General features: G+C 31.5%; 1 protein-coding gene across 9 annotated transcripts in view; it reads left to right on the forward strand.

The window, feature by feature from the left end:
• Positions 1-22,040, forward strand: part of by (focal adhesion protein tensin) — a 151,079-nt gene that overhangs the window by 883 nt on the left and 128,156 nt on the right. The window lies entirely within an intron of this gene.

The raw sequence follows: 22,040 nt of genomic DNA on the forward strand, positions 1-22,040 counted from the left end.
CCATTTTAAGCCAATTTTTACCCATTTCAACATTTTTTTAATTTTTTGTATCTGGACTAGATAAAAGGACAAAGGAAGATTCATATTAAATAGAAAAAAATTGCTCGACACCAATGCGCTAAAATATCAAAAACTAACGTAAATTTAACTAAAAATATGGACTTTTACGATTTTTACCGATTAAAAGTTATCTTAAAAAAATCTCGAAAAAACGCTGGGTAAAAATTGGCCTAAAATGGACTAATTTAAGTAGGTTATGGGGCAACCCTACTAAAATCTTGGGTTAACTTTTTTTAAAGTTTCCTGACCCTCCTAGAACCTCTTCTCCAAGAATTTCTTCTCTTCGCTAAAATATAGGGCAAATTTTGGCAAAAACTCAAAAAGTGCGATTTTCCTGAGCTTATTCCAATTTTCCGAGAGCTTCCAATGACCGCTTCCCACTATTCGGGTCTCAAGAAACCCAAGTCGATGGGACCAAACACGTGCCAAATTTTGTTTATTTGATGTCAGAAATTACAAATATTTCTTATTGTATAAATAAATTTCAACAAATCTCACATTTTTAAAGCTGTAAATTCTACTTAGAATAAAGTAAAGATCATCAACCTACCACATATTATTGGTATGTGCCAATAATCCATAAAATCTTATTTAAATGTCTTTGACTCTGTGCAAGTGCGAAACGTCATGAAACTTTATGGCCCATAAACATTACACGCAACCAAATATGTAATTTCCAAACTGCATATTGACAATATTCAACAATGTATTAACTGGGCTGCTTGTAACATAATTGATGCCCTAAAACCAATCAAACGAAAAATCAAGCATTAATATGCAAATCAAAACACAATACTACACTATAAAACTCTGTTCTTCGCTAATCTTGTATAACGTGAGCCTAAAACGTAAAGCTGCTCCAGATGCTGCCATAAGAACACAATGCAATGCCCGGAGATCTTATAATAACACTAACAATACTAACTTTGTTTGCAGCTCAAAAATGCCGACACAAAGCCATTGCTTGATCGCAAATGCTGTTAAGCTTGTAGCCTTGACATTGCTTGGAATTGTATTCACCGGAAGCATGTTTAGATTATTTTCATGTTTCAAGTTTTCATCATTTAGTTTTGTTTTAAATCCTCGTTTGATTTAGGCTAGTCCCAGTTCGATTGAGGAAGCAATCGGTTACCTGCTGTTATTACATTATTTTGTTAAACTAAGTGTTGTTACAACAAGAAGCTACACATTAACATAAAAACACTTGTGCAAATTTTGTGGTTTCTACTTCTTAATAAATGAAAGTGCCATTTTTTGCTTTCAAGTTTGTTTACACTATTTACACCCAAACAGCAGCACTTTAATCGGTAAATTCATCTTATTTTCTGTTTTTAAACACAGAAAGAGAAGCCACAAAGCTAACCTTACAGCTTACAAGAGATTACACATACACAAGAAAGAATATTTATTGGTTTTTCTTACTTTATTTGCTGTAATTATTAAATAAAGTTAAGTTAGTACTTAAAACCTGCTAGTCTAAACCGACAACTTTCAGGTTTGCTCATGTCTTCTTAAGAACTTAAAGTCGTTCTTTGATTGTTTCTAACTTAAGGTCTGTCCAAGTCCATTTGGTATACAAATTTTAAAAGCAGTTCCTTGATTGCTTGATAGAGCCGCTTTGAGCTATTGTAGATCTGCTTAAGTGCAGTACTGTTTTATGATCTAGTTTAGCATCTCTCTGTATATAGCAAACATTCTTGTATATTTTGATATGCAATAGGTTAATTTTGCTAGTAAATTTGCGGATATTTCAAATTTGTTTAAATGTTTTTAACAAACCACTTAATTTAAATTTAACCAATTTTACATATCTGTACTTTTACAAAAGTTTTCTTTCAAATTCAATTGAAAACAATTGAAACGTTTTTAACTAGACAGGTTACCAAATATGAAAGAAACATTGATGTAATTTTTTGTGTTGCAAATAATTAGGTTATGGTTTTAAGAAATTGAAAAAACGCAATATACCCATTAGGTAATGAAAATTTTGGCAATATACGAAATTGTTTCGGAATCAATTATTAAAACCAACGCCAGCAAAATTTCCGCATTTATTAGTTAATATTTGCTAAAATTTGTTTTAATTTAGGTTAACAAGGCAAGAATGCAGTTTTCGAACTGATTATACTATATAAAAACCTCGTAATAGCTTGAATTAAAATTGTACTGTAAAATTGTCACTAGTGAGTTAGTGGAAATTCGTTTTTCGTTAATTGATCAATTAAGGTTTTCAGTTATACGGGCGTAAATCGTCTGGGTCGGGTAATTTATTATGCTGGTTGTCACATTCGATTCCTAGATATTATCGCTAAAGGGGTGATTGAAAGGGCTAACCCTCAGGTTAACATATTAGCCAAGCTAGATTAACTTCAAAAGTAGTTCAAAACTAAAGGTAATATAAATCTACATATTTTACGTATTGTTCTCTAAAAGCTTCTCTTTTTCTAATTGCTCTATAGCCAGTGAAAGTGAAGCATTCAGAATTTATTATGCTAGATCCTAATAAATCCTTCAGTATACGTAACCTTCCGATTATAGTTCAATTAATTGAGCTATATAATATTTTATTGGTTTAATAATTACTACAACAACAGTGTAACGATCCTGTTTGCAACTACACCCACGCATTAACCTTTAAATCCCTTTAAAAACGTTGTCTCAAATTATTACACGATCAGTATAAATGCCAGTGGTTGTTTGTAATGCAGATTCGATGCATTTTAATTTAAAAGAACATTATCGTTTTAATTGATATGCCGACTACTATTAAGTGTTGCGTAATTTATTACATGAATCCGCCTTAATTAATGCCAATTCGGAAATTGCAATGTTGCGATCATTCTTGTCATAACAATCAAGTTAATCGAGCTTGACTGTTCAAATACATAAAAGATTCGCCGATGAACATGAGTGATACAACAATTTAAAATGTTAAGTAACAAGGTAATTAGTTGGAAAGATAATTTACATCCGCAACTGTATTTATGCTATTGCTGCAGTCGATGAATATAAATCAGTTGTTGTCCTTTTAAGTAAATGAATAATAATTTTTATTAGGAGTAGAATAGAAGCTTCCAATATTATTTTTCTTTTATTCTTGCGGAATTCGAACATGATTGTGTTTTCTTATTTCCCGGTAGTAACCTCGATCCCAAGCTACGGAATACGTGGGAGTACATAACGTATATCCGTATATTATACAACACATGAGATATTTACGATGTACCTTATTTGATATTTGTGGTATTAGAGTTAGGACTCCCCAGGTCAGGGATACGAACCATTCATACATTATATGATCTCCGGATAGAAATGCTGGAAAATATATGTGTTATTATTTTCTTTTCAAAACAGTTTAATTTTGATTATTTTCAATACACTATTACGGTTGGGAATCGAACCGAATTAAATTTAAAAAAAAACGTTATTGAGTTCATGAACAATTAAAATTTAATGTTCATCTGTACAGCGTATTTGTAAATTTCATAAATTATTCCGTAAAATATCAAACCAAACGTTTTTGTATCATAATAATGCTTGAGGCAGTAATATTGATATTTTTGAACGGAAATTCAAGTACGCAAAATTTAAATTAACTAATTATGAATATTCTGTTATAAACCTGAAATTTGGTTTTATTATGGTGCAATGTTAAAACTGAATAAAAAATATGTGAGGATTAACTTAATTAGAGATTAACATATACAGGGTGGTCCAGTTTTAAATGTCAATAATTCACCATAGCCAATTAAAAAATAAGTTGACATTCATTATGTCATTTTCCTGAAAAGTGCTTCCTAAGGACAATACAGTCTTTCAAATTTCTGTTTAAAAAATCGTTTTTTTGTCATAACTGTCAGATCGTTGGATCAAATTTGGAACACGCACTTTATTACACGTTATTACGGTCAAAGACCCAAAACTAACCCAACCCAACTTAAAAATTGTCTTGGAAACGGAAAATTCACTTAAGAAGTTTAAAAAATATTATTGTAGCCAGTTTTCATAGTTTCCAGACAAACTGAAAGACTTTAGTTTTGAAAATTGACTTTTCATGCAAATCGAGAGACTTTAATATTGAAAATTGACTTGTAGACATAAAAACTACTTTTTCAAGAACTTGTTACTACAAATTCATACATTTAAACCTTAAAAATTGACTTGAACCCCAAAATGTGACTGAACTAATGAAAAGTGACATCAGAAGCTTAAAATTTGCATTTGAAGTAAGTTTTCATAATTTGAAGACAAATTTCAATATTTTAGTCTTGAAAATAGTCTTAGATGCAGGACATTGACATTAGATTCATGAAAATTGTCTTCTTTTTACTTTGCTTTTCATTTTCTTCGAATTCTGGACTAATTTTAGTGCTTTAAAACTGCTTTCAGCTTGGAAAATCGAGTTTCAAGACTATCTTCACCAAGTTATTGACAATACTTTATAGCAAAAACTATTTTTACATTCTTCATAGACTTAAAATGGCATTCCAAGCTTTGTCACTATTAAATCGACTTCTAGACACCTCAGTGCTAAAAATTCGGGTATTTCTTAATAAACTAGACTGTTTTTAGTGTTTTAAGGCTGTTTTCAGTGCCTCAAATCGAGTTTCAAGACTATCTTTACAAAGTTTTTGACTTATCAGGCCTAAAAGCCAGTATGTCCACTGACCATAGTCTTGAAAATGTTATTTCAAGCTTCTTCACTATTAAATTGACTTCTACACTCATAGGTGCAATAAATTGTAGCATCTCTAAGAAATTCAGACTGTTTTTAGTGCTTTTTAAGACTGAAAAATCGAGTTTAAGACTATTTCCAAAAGTCAAGTTTCTTCAGTAATAAAAGTAAAAAATTTTGGTACCAAATGCTACAATAATAGTCTTGAGAACTAATTTTTAGAAATAAAATAGTCCGAAAATTTAATTTACTTCTAGACTTGTTGTCCAGTCCAGAAAATTGAGTTGTACACCAATTAAAGTCTTGAAAATATACTTTTGGACTCTTTAGTCCTAGTAAAGTCAGTTCTAGCATTAAAAGTCAACTTTTATATTATTTTTAGTAGTAAAAAATGAGTTTCATGCACAATACAATCTTTGTCTTGATTTCCGGACTTTTTTTAGTTGGCAGTGTGAGAAAGCGAATCATAAGACCATTCCTAGTAGTAAAAAAGTTTTTAGACTATTCAGTACAAATTTGGACTTTTACAAGTCTTGGATGTTGAGTTTTAAACTATAAAACGATTTTTTAAATTGAAATTTGGAAGACTGTATCTTCCTTAGGAAACATTTTTCAGAAAAATGACATAATGCAAGTCAACTTATTTTTTGATTAACTATCAAATGGTGAATTATTGACACTTAAAACCGGACCACCCTGTATAGAGAGTGTGTGAAGTGTATTCAGTCAAAAGCTCTAATTTTGAAAACTTTTTGATAAAACTAGAATTTGAACAAAATTTGTAATTATTTTTCAAGAAACCTAATTAAGAAACTGTGAAACAACTTCCGATAATTAATTAGAAATCGTAGGTACTCAAACAAAAACATGACTTGTTATCAATATTTGTAAAAAGTACCTACATTAATTAGGGAACCCAAAGTATCTGAGGTCAATTTAAGAATTTTTCAGTAATTTGGTCAGTTGATTAAAATAGTAAAAGATGCCGAAGATCTTCCTGAATTAAATATAGGTTTCGAAGTAATCTAAGAAGATTTCTAATTTAAGTATTTAAGAGTCGTTATTATGGACAATTTAGATCTGTGACATTTTTTGATTTGATTACAATAACCAGTAAACTAGACAGTTGATTTTAAGCCCTTAATTAACTTTACATGACTCTAAAACTGTCAAAACTGATTGGGATGTCTTAAACAAAAAATAGTAGCAACAAAAAAAAATTTTTGCAAGAATCACTTTTATGCATTAAAGTCCCTCCTTCATCTTTAATTTTAAGTAATTGAGACGTACCTTAAATAATCTTATGTTTTACCTATACGTTATGAATACATACTACCTTGGAACCGGTGTAGGTTATAGTGTTCATAACAACCTGAGGGCATTATAGGCGGGCGTTATCATAACGCAGGAGAGCATAATGTCCATCAGGGTGCGTATTCTTGAAACGAGGGAAGAGAGTTATCAAGAGAAATACCTGTATAATGTGACAGGAACCCGTTATTGTCAGCTTCTTCTGTCACATTCTATCAAAACTTCTCCTGAGATTTCCGTTCCCTGCTTTCAAGAATTAGGCCCCAGGCCGAAACAGCCCGAGGGACAGGTTCAGGGCATTATGTTCTCTTTAACGCCCTTAGTACATAAATATCTATAATTCCTGCCATCAGAATCAAAATCACCTCAAGAATGTAAATCGTCAAACTTGTGAGGTTCATGAGGTTGCAAAGGACTTACTCTGTACTCCATAAGCCTCAAACTACATGAACTAGATTAAGCACCAAATTCATTTACGCACAAACAATCATCAAAGTATTTGACTTTTTTGATTTTGCACCAATATTTCGATCACGTTTTCCTTAGTAGGTAAACTGTAGAAACGTCAAAAACTAGTGCTTACTCATTTATGGCAATCTTCCAGCAACTAAGTCCACATTTACCTATTTTCAAATCCTTCTAATCCACTACAAAGTAGTAACTCCGTCGTACAGAATTCAATACATCCTAATTGGCAAGTTGCGGTATTCCTCATTCAATTTTTCCTCCAGAACTAGTTTTCGAGATTTATGCGTGTGGGAGAGTCAGTCAGACATCAAGCCATAAGAGGAGTTTAAAATGCGCCATATAACTTGACGATAAGTGCACCGTCAAGCGTCTAAAAGATTAATGTTCGTGTTTACTTTAATAATTAAAACGGCAAACAGACGGCGTTAAGCTTCCAGTAATCTATTTGAATTTTAATTAAAAAACATAGTTAAAGAATAATTAATTCAGCTTGGCATAGTTATTTAAAATTTTCTTAAAAAGAGTTGTAGTAGTTGAAACTTCTTTAAATATGATATTTATGATTTGCTTTTTATGTTTTTTTCTTGTGTCTCAAATTCAGACAAATGCGTAATCTCAACACAGACGGTAGTTTGTGATTTACATAAAACATGTCCAAATAGGTTATTATTTATTTTTACTGTATCACATTTCAACATCAATCTTTTAAAGTGCTACTTTTTTTAATTGGACGATGTGTAAACCTCCGGAAATTGCAACACTCCTCACACAGGAAGCAATGTCTTCCCAAATTGAATTTTAACGCATTAACTGATAATTCAAAATGATCGATTACACCTTTAATGGAATCTAAAATCGGCTGATTTTGTGTTATGGAAGCCGACTCGAAACTGATTGATTAGTTCAACCATACAAATTAAAAATAAAAAAGTCCCGTTTAATGGTTTTTGTAAATGATAGCTCTAATTTTTAGGCTATTTTAATTGGTTCCGCCACCTACTCGATCAAGATCCAGCTACCTACATTGCTTAAACTGACTGAATGACTAATAATAGGACGAAATTTAATAAAATAAACTGAAACAATGCAATTCCCGTGTTAAGCACTACTCAACATAAAAAAAAAACATATCACAAACTGTAAAAAAAACCTAAATCCATATAAAACTATATAGCTTAAGATAAGAGATAAGGTCATCATTTAAGACTTACTCTCACTACCCGAAAACTGTTTCAACATAAAAGTTTACGGCAAATTCGGAATAAAATTGTTTATTTGTTATCTAGATGGTCTACGAGGCACTTTCTTAGAAATTTACAATTAGTTTTCTTGCTTCACAATAAAAATTAAGCCGTAAAGCCGCCGCCATTATGATTCCAAATCCATGTCGAGAATTTTAAAACAATACATACAAAAAAGGTCATTGCTTTGTTATGATAATTTCGTTGTGTTGAACTGGGACAGTAAAGTTTTGTGATGATTTAACAATGCAAATGAGCCTTGGCGGACATTTCCTTTTAAGGGTTTAAATGTGATTTACTCACGGTCGTAAACCAAACAATACCGTGATCTGACCAAGTCCGTGCTTTTTTGAAATTTTTTAAGATTTTTATTAATATCACGGTTTCTGGTTTGTTTGAGTTTAAACTGAACCGCAACAGTAAATTAAACCTATATTTTACTGCAATTGTGGAGATAAACTGTAATTACTAACTACCGCAGAACTAATTAGCTTCATAACAGTGGATAGAATTAATTTAAAGTTTTTACGTTTTCAGCCACTAAAAACAAAAATTAAATGGTGCAAACAAAGAACGGTATTGTTGTGGTTAAATGTAATCAGATTCAGTTTGCAGAGTATGTCACCTATTAATTATTTGGCGCTTGAACAAAGTCCCGTTAAACACACTGTATGTCAATATCTGAGGTTGTTAGTTTGGCTATAAATATCATACGTGAGTCGATTTATTTTGGACAGTATAAGGGTTCAGTGACTACCATTAAGCTGACTCATTTTCGCCACTCCTTTTAATGTCATCCGCTAAAAAAGCAATTATATTGCTATTTAATTAGACACGATACCAATTAATAAATTGAAGAAATTGTGGTTGAAAGTTTGAGAACCCTGTAACTCGGTTAGTTTTGGGAGTTCAGGGAGGTTGAACTACTCAAATTAACCGTCTTAAACTCCTCTTTCCAAAAGTGTAAAGCAAAAAATTCTATCTTAAAAATTGCCTACTGGATGGACAAAAAATGTGAATCACTACACTTTTCATGCACCCACTGTATAGTAGCAGCACTAACAGACTGTGAAACTTCCAGTGACGAGTTTAGTAGTTCATTACGAACATTTTTGCTCTCTTACTAATTTTTCGTAACTTTCCGCGTTTCTGAATTATTTAGCAAAAACTGGTTTGCTGCAACACATTTTTAAATGAGTTGAAATTGTGGTTTAAAGTTTGAGCACCCTGTAACTCGGTTAGTTTAGGGAGTTCAGGGAGGTTTAACTACTCAAATTAACCGTCTTGAACTCCTCTTTCCAAAGGTGTAAAGCAAAAAATTCTATTTTAAAAATTGCATACTGGGTGGACAAAAAATGTGAATTACTACACTTTTCATGCACCCCCTGTATAGTAGCAGCACTAACGGACTGTGAAACTTCCAGAGATGAGTTTAGCAGTTCATTACGAACATTTTTGATCTCTTACTAATTTTTCGTAGCTTTCTCCGTTTCTGAGTTATTTAGCAAAAATTAGTTTGATGCAGCAAATTTTTAAATGAGTTGAAATTGTGGTTTAAAATTTGAGCATCCTGTAACTCGGTTATTTTTGGTAGTTCAGGGAGGTTGAACTACTCAAATTAACCGTCTTGAACTCCTCTTTCCAAAGGTGTAAAGCAAAAAATTCTATCTTAAAAATTGCCTACTGGATGTGGATGGACAAAAAAGCTGAATTACTACACTTTTCATGCACCCCCTGTATAGTAGCAGCACTAACGGACTGTGAAACTTCCAGAGATGAGTTTAGCAGTTCATTACGAACATTTTTGATCTCTTACTAATTTTTCGTAGCTTTTCCCGTTTCTGAGTTATTTAGCAAAAATTAGTTTGATGCAGCAAATTTTTAAATGAGTTGAAATTGTGGTTTAAAATTTGAGCACCCTGTAACTCGGTTATTTTTGGTAGTTCAGGGAGGTTGAACTACTCAAATTAACCGTCTTGAACTCCTCTTTCCAAAGGTGTAAAGGAAAAAATTCTATCTTAAAAATTGCGTATAGAGTGACAAAAATAGTGAACCACAATACTTTTCTTGCTCACCCTGTATACTGGAAACGGTCTTGCAAACTTACGGTGTTGGGTTAAGGAGTTTTTTGGTCCCTTGCAATTTGTTTGTAACTTTCATCGTTTTCGAGTTATTTAGGAAAAACTGGTTTGTTGAACAATTATTTAAATCAGTGGTTGAACACGTTTAGAGAACAGTCTGGGACAAAATCGCTTGTAAAAGCCACTTAGAGTAAGAAAATTACTGTTTTAAGCCCATTTTTGGAATCCTTATTAAATTTCGTATTCAATAACCTGAAAAAACACTACAAAATTTGGGACAGTCAGGACGAAAAGTGGTGTCAAATTTTGAACTGCCAGAAACACAGTATTTGTAAAGATAGTTGACACAGTTCTGGAAAGACGTTTACCTAAAATTTTCAAAAATACTTATAAATCTCAAATAATTACAATTATTATTATCAAACTACTTAGTCTAAACAGAGGAGATTTTTTGATAAAAAAAAAGATTTAACTTTTAAGAGTAACCAAAGTGAATAAGAGTTTATCCAGTTTTCGATGCCATATCAGGAAACATTTCCACAAATTCGCTGTAAAGTAATGGACTTTCACCACAGTGGAGCAGTAATTGGATTCTGGAAGTAATTCAGTCGCATTGAAACCATTCAAAAATATTGTAGTAGTTCACTGTTTCTACTAAAATAATTATTACTTTTATATTACCTATAGTTACAAATTAATTCAAAAAACCCATATTAGTACTTACCAACAAGGCTGAAAAAAACCCGCAAAAGTATTTTTGGCTGGTCTGCAAGATGACAAAGCACAACGTCTGACATTTGTTTGGATATTTGCTTTCAAGGTCCTCGGGGCATCCCGAACTTCAGTTTATAAATAACGTCACAAATATGTGGTTTTCTCTGAACTGGGAACGATTCTCCCATTTGAAACAGGACGTTCTTCGAATAAGTAAATATAAACCAGTGACAAAATTTACCAAATTCATATTAAATTCAAAATAATAACAATTATTATTATAGAATATAAATATTTGGTATTAATCATGCAGCTTTCAGTAATTTTTTCTTGAAATGTCCGTTTTTAACCAATTTAAGAATTGTAGCATATCCCCTTTTAGCCCCAAGCTCTTTTTTGTACGCTTGATTTCCACCTTTGTTATTATTAAATGTTTCATTATTTATGATATTTTTAGAATGTTTTTCAATAAATACCTATTACCCATATACTATATCACATTTATGGTTTCACTTGATTTGGTATACGATAATAACCTTAACCTACTCTAAGTCAAAACATATTTTGTCTTCTAAAATACGTGACGATATCTACAGCCACTATAGCGGAAAATTGAGCCAACATGAGTTTGTTTTCTTTTTGATGTTTGTTTTGGATCGTACTTACCAGACACATTTGGTCCAATAACAGACCGAAAATAATCTTTCCAACATTCTCAAGTCTAAATGGCATCTATATTGAAAGAGTTAAAAATACCATTCAGTGGCTCTGTCTCTGAGTCGATAATTACCATTACCCAGATGCCTTCAGTAAAGTGTTATAAATTAGATTAGTTCTTCCAAAAAGTTTATTTTGAACCTCAACTGCTTTTAACAATTTCAAGTTCTCTGGAGAACACAGTTTCTGGTTGATTACTAGCAAGAGTAGGTTGTAATAATGCAAAAATACTCTCTAATTTTGTGTACAGTAGGTAATTTCCCCGCAACACAAAATGCCAATTACTTATTACAAATTGATGCCTTCGATAAAATCGTGCAATATTTCCACGTTTATTTATTGAAGAAGACTCTATCGCTGCTTCTCTAATCGTGCATTACCATAAAAACTTAATTACAGTAATATAATCAGTAGAACAGCACGAACTGTCGGGCAGACTATTCTTAAATTATCCAAGATAATCAAGTATTTGGATATTATTATTGCTTTACGGTTATAATAATAATTATTACGTGACAATGCCGCCCTATTATTATTCAGATCGTTTCTTTATATGAACAGTATAGGTTTTCAACTTTTCTGGCCCACCTGTTATGATCAAAGTTAAATTTGCAACATATAAAAATATCAAACCAGGCACACTAAAACCGAATTTACAACTAAAAATGTACGATTTTATTTACTTTTTTCTGGGTAATATTTTGCAATTTGCACTCGGGTGTAACAAACCCAACAATATTTTGGAATGCAAGCTTTTATAATAGTACATAAAATGTATGTTTGCCCAAATAATGCAGCAGTTATAAAACCAGTTTTGACAGTTTTTAACACTTGCTATTTATACTTATTTAAATTTTGTGGAAGTAAACATTTCATTTTACTACCTCGAACCAGTCGTATTTTTTTAATATTCCATTAAATGTGTCAACATTACAAAGCTATAATCGAAACGAGACTATATTCACAAGTTTGTCTGCAGAAATATACCAGTTTCGATTCAAAGAAAAAACATCTACCAACAAATTTATCATCAAATCTACAGACTGCAAATATGGTGACCATTCCATAGCGTTGTTTCTGCTGGACCTACAAAAGGCTTTCGACTTCACTTGGCATCCTATTCAAATTTTCAGTTTCATAATCCTTATAAGTTTGTTCAATCCTACTTGTCAAGAAGACTCCCAAACATTTTACATTTCTGTTTTTTTGCTTTGCATTGCCTTTGAAAATTTGCTGAAAAGTATTTTGAAACTGAAGGCTGAGATTATTCACAAATTTACCATATCTCAAAAACTAGTTTGCTAAAATGATGTTCAGCTTTTGTCCAAATACACTAGTTTTGCTCAATAGTTTCCATCATTGTACCTTGATACATAAAATTTAAAATATTTTTTCCTGTCTAAAGTAAAATTCTCCGGTATCACATTACAATACTAAAAACTGTAAATCTCTCTGACTTATGCCCCGAAAGAAAACCGGTAACACAATATAGTTGTGAAACGGTAAGTGTGTGTAACTTCCTACGTCCAAATACATCGAAATACCTTTCTAGTCGTGCTTTTCATAACGCCCGACGTTTCGTATTCAGGCATTCACCTTTCTGTGACAACGACGGCTTGGATAATCCTTATTCAAATTAAGTGCTGATTAATATTTCATTTTGTAAACCAGGACAGATCTGCATGCAAAGTAGCCCCTTGGGGCGGACAGTAAACTGACAGTTAACAGCCCCTAGTTTCTGTAGTATATCCCAATTTTTACCAAAAAAAGTTCATTTTCATTTCCTGAGGGATATTTAACAAAAGAAGGAAAACCTAAGAATATAGAAAATATCAATTTCAGAGCTTTTAGTATTTACTCTCTGAACTGAAGGATATGTCTGGAACATTAAATCGAAAGATAAACATTTCCTTTTCATTGCCAAGTCAGTAAGCGTCATCTAAGCTTTAGCGAACTTTTATGAAGTTTGCCTACTTGGTAATCATTGGAACTCTTTTAAATCGATCCTAATAAAACACTTTCTATGATCAAGACCAATACAAGAAAAAAAAAACGTCAAAATAACAAGAATTCATACCAGTAAACGGTCCAGCAGAGTAATTCATTGTTCATTGGGTTTATTGAAATTTATGTTGAATCGCCGGACCGCTGCTTTTCAATGCGGTTTTCAGTTCATGTCCAGTCATTGTTTGCCGATTTTTCTTGTGATACGTAATTTATCTCAGTAATAATGGAGTATAAATTAAACTAGCGTCTCAGAATTTATGGGCTTCATATGGCATGCTGAATTGCATGTGACACAAATGTAGAAAGCCGATTGGAGATTAATTAATTTTTACGTTTTGAAAGCCGAGTCGAATTACCAAATGACACTAAGAAGATTTTTGCCTGCCTGTGATGGCAGGATATGCTGATGAGTCAAAAACCTTTAGGTCAACCCTTTACAAGCTTTCGAAAGCTTAAAGTAAGTAAGTAATTATAACATTGATATTTGCATTCTTTTATCTGCCTTATTGCTCCAACTGATGTTCGTTACTGATATTCATTAAAACTATTTTTTATTTTTTTAACTTATTTTAGATGATTTTCATTGACCTAAAATAGGTAAAATTTGTCCTATTTGGATGAAAATTAAATATTTAGGAAGGTTTTTCAACTTAAAAAATATCAAAACATGGAACTATACTAAAGGAAGTTTCAAAAAAATTTTAAGCATCACATTAAATCTTCTGAATATCACTGCGTCAATTAGAAATTACCAAGTAATATCAATCTCCTCTGCAAAAGACGTCAACCATATTTGTATTACTGAAAAATAAATGAGAACTTTTAACAATTATTTACCTTGGTCTGAATGCAGTTTTAGGAATATCTTATGTCCATCAATATTGTGTTATACAATGTTATAACATTCTGGAAAAGCTTTCTGAATAACTGAACAAAAAAATTAAGGACAGTTTGGAATCCTTCTACTAGAAAACACAAATTATCACTTCTAAAGCTCTCTAATAGTTCAGTTAAGAAGGAATTAGAAAAGTCAAAGTTAATTAATAATTCTGGAAATTTACCTGGATCTGAATGAAACACTTTAAAGCAGATATTAGACTAAGTAAAACCCTAAATCTTACAACCTTTCTTGCCTAGAATGTATCTATGATTTCTAAAAATTTCAGGTAAAACTTTCGAAGAACAACTTTGCCGCACAAAAATATCAAAATTTGTAGAATTTTTCTAGGAAAGTTTTCATAGTATTTGGAGGTTAGTTCCAAAAAGGTCTAAATCTAAATAAGACTTTTTAGAGATTTCCGGTTGTATTTAATTATTTGCAATTATCAATATGATTCTAGAAGCTTCTATTTGTATTTGAAAGGTTATCATGAGTATTTAGATGGAGTCTCTTTGCAAATTTTTAGTTATTTAGATGTCTCTCGTTGATTCTACAGAACCTTTTTTTAATGTTAAAAAAGCTTTTTATTTGAATTTAGAAGTTTCTGACATATACAAAATGATTCTAGATGACTCTGGTAATTTTCGTTAGAGTTTTAGTAATACTTGGAAGTTTCTGGTACCTTCAAGATGATCTATGATAGCTTTGGATATTTTAATATAACTCTATTAATTACTCTGTCATTTTAAAAATAATTCTTGTAAATAAAGCTTCTGGCAATTTTTGGAATGTCCTCGTTAGTTTTTAGAGGTTTCTGCCAGTTCACAACTGGTAGTTTCGAAAATTAATCTTTTGGGTTTTTTAACAATTTAAAACTATTTTTAGTTAGGTTTAGTTGTCTCTGGAATTTCTAAAGTTTTTTAGAAGTATTTAGAGGCCAGAATCATTTTAGAATCCTTTGATTACAATGGAAATAAAGTTATTGGAGGGTTTAACAATGCTTGTAGAGGCTTCTGGCAATTTTGCTAAATTTTTATTAGTATTCAATAATCATTTTTTTCTGGCAGACTGACTAAACTTAACTCAATATTAGTGCTTTCGAATAAGACACATTCATACAACTTGTTTGAAACTACCTGGAAAAAATCACTTTAATACGAAAAATCAATAGACAAACAGAAAACAGAAAGGTAACGAAATTTCAATAAAGTGAGCTTTTACGAGGAATTGACTTTTGACAAAATGTAAACTTTTCTAAACCGAGACATTGTACCGCAATTATATGGATCGTTGAGTATCAAGGGACAGAATTTCGAAAATGACTGCGAAAGAAACCACTTTAAATATTGCCAGATAGAATTTGTACTGATTAACTGACATAGTGGATTAACCATTAGAAAAACTACATTTTTAAGAAATGCCATTTATAGAAAAATCAAAGTGATTATATTATGATCTTGATCTTATAAGAAAATTTGACAATTAAAGTAAAACCTTAAGAGAGAACTTGGCACTTAAAATGGTCTTCTAGGAAAGATGTGCAGGAAAATCAACAAAAAATTACAAACGAAAGAATAAGACAAATTATTCAAGTAGAAAAAGCAATAAAAGAATGGTTTAAATTTGTACATTTAAAAAAATCCGGATTAGAAATTTTAGTACTAAAAATAGCAAAGATTAAGGTCGTATAATAAATAAACCTTGGTGTGGGCGATTATAATTCCCCAAAAAAAGTAAACTCAGCCTGCAAGGCAGATCTCTCTAAAATCATGATTAATCACCCAGTAATTTAATAATGCCATTTATAATTAATACTTCCACCATTTACTATTTAATTTCAACCAGCGCTGTTCCGCAAATGAAATTGGCTGTGACCAGTTCAGAATTCATCTTTCATTGCTTTTCGCAGCTAAGAAGACAGTTAAATTGTTGTGTCAACTCAAAGTGATGGATTTATCATTACTTTAGGGTTAGAGAAAAATCTAAATAAGTGGGTACATACGTAAATTAATGATGAGTGTTTGAGTGAACGGTGAATGTTGGTTGAAAGGGACTTTCATATCGGAAGGCCTGATTTTAACGCTTAAAACGTTATAAAACTCAATCAATTATAGTTGTTCTGTGCTTTAAAAGTAATTTTTTAAGTATGCACTTTGGTATCAATGCTGGCTGCCCAAATTATTTTATTAATAAAATGGTTTATCTTCTCACGCTGTATAATACGCTCATTTTACAAAGCCATTTTGACCAAATAAGGACACTTTATTTGCTTATAATCACAGGTTTCCATAAGAGACCACCAACAACGATTTGGAAGCTGGTCTATATAGTCATTTCGCAGATAATTAAAGAACAATTTAAGACATGCGAACAAACGATGTTGTAAAGTTAACATGAATCCTGCACTCAAGAGAAACATGCTAATTAACGTAAAATGTTAAAAAAATTACTTTAATTTTCTTAATGCATGTATTCATTTTGACTGGAATAAAGGGCGAGCATAAAATTGCAGCGCGAGAGAAATTATATGGATTTATTTCAACTCCAATTTAGTATGATGAATATCTTTTTTAAAATTAAATTTCTGGGTTTCAGCCTTTTCGTGGAATATTAATGTGTAACAATTTTTTTGCATTTTAATTTTTGCAAACAAGTTGTTTTAATAGTAATTGAACCAAACTAATTCAGTTTTAATTAAAAGCTTGCATTTATCGATGATTACATAGCAATCTGCTTGGTTGCACCAGTCTCTCTATTTGTCTGTTTATGCTATATAGTATGTTTATTATTATGAAAACCTTACTAATAGATGTGAAAAATCCTGGTAACTCGTATTTATTTTTTTTGCTGAACATTGTAAATTAACGAGAAGGGTGAGAAGGACTTGTCTAAACTGAATTTACTTAAGTTTTCAACCATTAAACTACATTTGAAAAGTTGTTTTGAAAACTAGCCTTTACAGGGTTGCAAGCTCAAAATTGCATTATCAAAGTCACGTGGTGTGTCTCTCTTAATTTTATTTAAGTGTTGTTTTAATGCTCGTAGATTTCTACTAAAATATACCATATAATAAAGACACTCGTGTAGAATTAATTTTCTTTATAGCACCGAAACAATTCCGGTTATAATATTATCTTGACATCAAAAACACGAACCCACACCGTTTCCTTATCAGATGGGCGGCGTTCTTCATTCACGTGATGCTTGTCACCTAATTCCAGCCAAACAAATAATATGGTTTCCTTATACGTTGAAATTCTAACAGAGTTGAAAAAAAAACTGGTTTTTTTTCCGTTCTTCTGCTGCAGTTATTCGTGACACGAATGCACGACCTAAAGAAATAATTTGACGTAAAATAGGAGGCATTACCTTATCTTCCGTCTTAAAAACTTGTCCAGGACTAAAACAGGGACTGAATTTTTAAATTCTATGAAAACTCTGTCATGAATCACCTTTTAAGGCGATATAGAACAAGAGAAAGATGCTGATCGCCCGCTGGGAATAAAATGCATAACATTAGGGGTTGTATCGTTCTGTAGCCAGGTAGTTTGTTTTGTAGAGGTGGGATTTTAATAATCACAATGAGAAATGGGGCATTAGACTGAATAAATTCAAGTGATTAAGTAAATAAATCTAGATCTAACACTCTCAGTAATATTAATATTATATTATAAATCACTCTAAAGTTTGAATTTATTATGCAAACCTGCACAAATCTTCAAATGGATCATAAAGCTTACCCGAAAGTTGTAAAGTTCTAGGTAATACGTGAAGTGTTGCAAGATGTATGCGCTACGACCGTAACTTTGTGATTGTTAAACATATGAGCCATAAATTTACTAAATCCACTTTGTAATAGTCTGTTCTAGTTACCAAGTTCCCATCCAAACTATGACAATTACAGTTATAATAAAAATTGGTGTGCACAGGTGATTAGGTGTATCTGCCTGACTAAAAAGGTCAATTTTCAAAACCAAAATTTTAACTAATAGACATTTTAATATTGTTCAACAATAACATTCCTAGTTGTTTTAGAGATTACACAATTTTAAGACACACTTGAATCTTTTGAAGAATCTCTAAAATCTAAAAACTAAATTGTCTCTGTTTTCCAACATATTATACAACAGTTTGATTTGTACTAAATTTTACTAAAAAAATTGAAAATTCTGGCAAAAATGCCATTTTTTCAATTTACGAAAGGTTCAAACTAACCTAACCTAATTTAAGGTCCTTTGGTATAAATATATCCTTTGCTGTGCATTGGAACCCTTATGGAGCAAAATAAAAATTTTTCAAAATTGCACTCTTGACCAAATATGGTTATAACTTTTTTATTTGTACTCTAATCAAATTCGCTAAATTCTCATTAAATATAAGAAAAGTGTTTAGCATGCATCTGGCATTTTAATAGAGATACTTCGAATCTAAATTGTGTGAGTGACAGACATAAATAGTTTTTCAAGTCTCGATTATTCTGCTCTGTTTAGTTCCATAATTAAATGTCAATCATCTTTCCGTAGGTACAGAAAAGGAAGACTGGTTCAGTCATAACTTTGACGAAATAATTTAAATAGAAGAGTTCTGAAACTGTTGTTACATTTATTCAGTAATATGATAAGGATGTTAGCAAACAAAAATGAGCTCTAAAAATCTTAAAGTTTCTGGACTTCCTGGAGTGAAATCTATGACCAAAACGTGATGTAGCATTTATTCATTTGCAGAATTAGTAGGATATCATTATAAACATTTTAGTGTCTGAACTGAGAATCATTAACACCTTAAACAGACAATTAAGGTCACCATTATCAAGGCCAATCCGGTGACTGAATACACTTCATCACATGTGGGCGATATTTGGTAAGCAAACAAAACCAGCTTGTCGGATTTAAATTTATTTTTGGAATGTTGAAATCACAATAATGAAGAGGAACTGGTTTGTTTATGTAATGGTGGCCGTTCCCATATAATGATGATAATATAGGTGAAGTGACATGTGTATTTCCAGGAGGTGTCAGGAAAATAAATGATTTTGTTAATCGAGGGGGCTGAACAAATAGGGAAATCGATCGAATATGAGGGAGCGTGAAACGCATTTCACTAGGAATTATTGTTACAATCTTCTGGTTTAGAAATAACATTAGGGCAAGTGGAAAGCGTCTGTAAAACTCATCAGAGTGAAACGGAAGGAAATGGCTGCAAATTCATTAAACCGTCGTTTTGTTCGGCTAAATGCGTTTGAAAACATTTTGTTCTCGTTTCACGCTAAAGAGAACGTTCTGAATAATCTAAATTAAATTGCATAATTGCAAGACCAACAGTAATTCAGTTAATTTGTTTTTATTAATTTTACGTTGTAACGTGGAAGAGTTAAGTCATTTTAAATGAAACACAATTTGTTCAAAGTCACAGTCACAAATATAACTGTGAAAGATTTATAAATAAATATTTTTTGTTTTTATCGCAGTTTTTGGAAAGTTTTACAATTCACATAGGCACACACTTGTTTTTATTTCGTTCGTTTATTTTATATAGTTCTACCGCTTGTATAAATCACACTGGACATAGTATTTATAGTTCTACGGAGCGAAATTTGACAGTTGTGACGTTAAGTGACGTAAGTGTTTCTTAACGTCAAAACTGACAAATTTGTGTGTTTTCTGTAGACACAACTTAAGCCTAGTTTATAAAAGAAATTTTAACTTTAGCTGTAACTTTAGCATTAGTAATAAATTTAGTATTAACCCTAAAAAAAGGGGTGTTTATAAAACCCTTAATTTAACCATACAGTTTTCTGAAAGGTAACCTAACTTTAATGTTATTTTTTTCAAGTTTTGCTGCCTAATGCCACATTACTGCACTAAATCAATAGCAAAAGGATATTCTTTGAATTTCTGTTTAGAAATTTCATAAATAAAGCAAAAATTCAATCTTAAGAAGAAGTTTAAACATTGGAGATTTAACTTTAGTATTAGCTGTAAGAAAATTTAGAATTTTATGTAAAACCAAGGTCAGAAGTTAAAGCTAAATTTACAGTTAAAGTTAAATTTTGTTTATGAACATCACAATTTAAAACCACTACCTCTATTCTTAATGCTAATACTAAAGTTAACGCTAAAGTTAAATTTTGTTTTATAAACCAGGCTTTACAATGCAATTCCTTACAGAAACGTATCTGTTTTGGCAGTCTAAATATTTTGTCAGTTATGACAGCTGTCACGTGACGCTGTTATTAAATGTTCCTTAACGTCTCAACTGTCAAATTGGCTTGATGGAGCTAGGTAATAGTGATTTCGATTTGTCAAGATATTATTTGATGTAAATAACAAATGTTAATATGAATGTGTACCTGTGTGTGTATATGACCCAGAGCTCTGTTTAGCATCATATTTTTTTCTAAAATTCTCCAATACGTCACTGAAATTCAGGTTTAAAATACAGTTTATAGTAGCTAATTCCAGGTTTGTAACTGCTCGATTCTGAAAAATATCAATGCACTTAATTGTAGGATTCATGTTCACTCTCTATATGACAAAATGTTGTGTTTTGTTGTTAAAAATAGGCTACTGTAAAATCAATTCAGTTCACACATTCAAACCACTGTCTTAATTGTTTAAAAGACCAGTAAGTACTCATATTGTGAAAATATGGCAGATTTGAGAGATTGTTGAAAATCGTTATTTTAGAACTTCAAGCATACTCTAATTAACTAGTGGTGTAATAATGACTTAGTCTTCACGTCTCCCACTAAATAATGCCCTGACCTAATCTGTTATCTTATTTTCTAATTACTAGCAGGGGATCTTAAGCAGAGGCAATGGGATGACACCGGCTAGTTAGCTAATTAAAGAACCCTTTTGGTCTTACTATAACTAATTCAATAATTAATCAAGCTTTAAAGATGTTCACTTTGGAGGTGGAAGTCAATATAACATACAGAAATTATTCAGTATTCTTAATAACACAATATTCTTGTTTAATAACAAATTTTCTACGAGAAATGCATGCAAATTTCCAATTACTAGTGCTTCCTATTTTGTGTTGTTTAAAGAGCTTATAGTTTCCTATTGAATGAAATTTCTGTGTGTCTTCTTGATGCTCCTATTTTGGCTTGTTTCCAGAATTTAGATCAAATAGGAGTTAACAGTTCTGATCTACACTCTAATTACAAACTTAAATGGGCAATTTTTTACCAACATAAAATAGGGGCCTACCATGAGGTTTTTCAATTAAGTTGTCATAAAGTTACGGTTAAATAACCGTGATAACTTGTGTTACGGAGATCTTGTTATCTAGAAATTCGATGCATCGACGCAAAGTGTTTTCAAATTCTGAAACAATTAATTTTAACACTTTTTTTAATCCAACATCTTAATCTTGGGTGTATTATCAAAGCGTCACGGTCGAATTTCATCATGATTGAGTTGTAAAATGAAATAGGTATAGAATAGTAAAACTAGTATTAGATGGAATTTAGTACATAGATTCGTGCCTTTACGACGTCGTTTATACTGACTGATATTTCTTGCCTTGCAATGCCTAGTTACGTATCGTTTTATAGGCATGTTATTTTTGTAGCTTTTAAGCCGATTGATAGTAGTAGTAGTAGTAGCTTGAATTGCCAGGTCTAAATTATTACTGATGTTGTAAACTAAACTGCTAGTCAAAAAGAATGGGACACCAAAATTTTTAATTTTTAAATAGTTTCTTTAAATTGATTCACTCGATTTTATTCATTTTTTTCACACACCTTGTATACTCGGATCCGTGGTAACTTTCAAAAAGTCATATCGATTCTAGAAGTCTGTGTAACTCATTCCAAGCAAAATACGAAGACAATACCATACTCACAACAACCTATACTCTATCATGTTCGACATTAACCT

The sequence above is a fragment of the Ips typographus genome, linkage group LG9 (assembly GCF_016097725.1).
Source record: "Ips typographus isolate SLU linkage group LG9, UJ_Ityp_2.0, whole genome shotgun sequence".
In the NCBI taxonomy this organism is placed as follows: domain Eukaryota; kingdom Metazoa; phylum Arthropoda; class Insecta; order Coleoptera; family Curculionidae; genus Ips; species Ips typographus.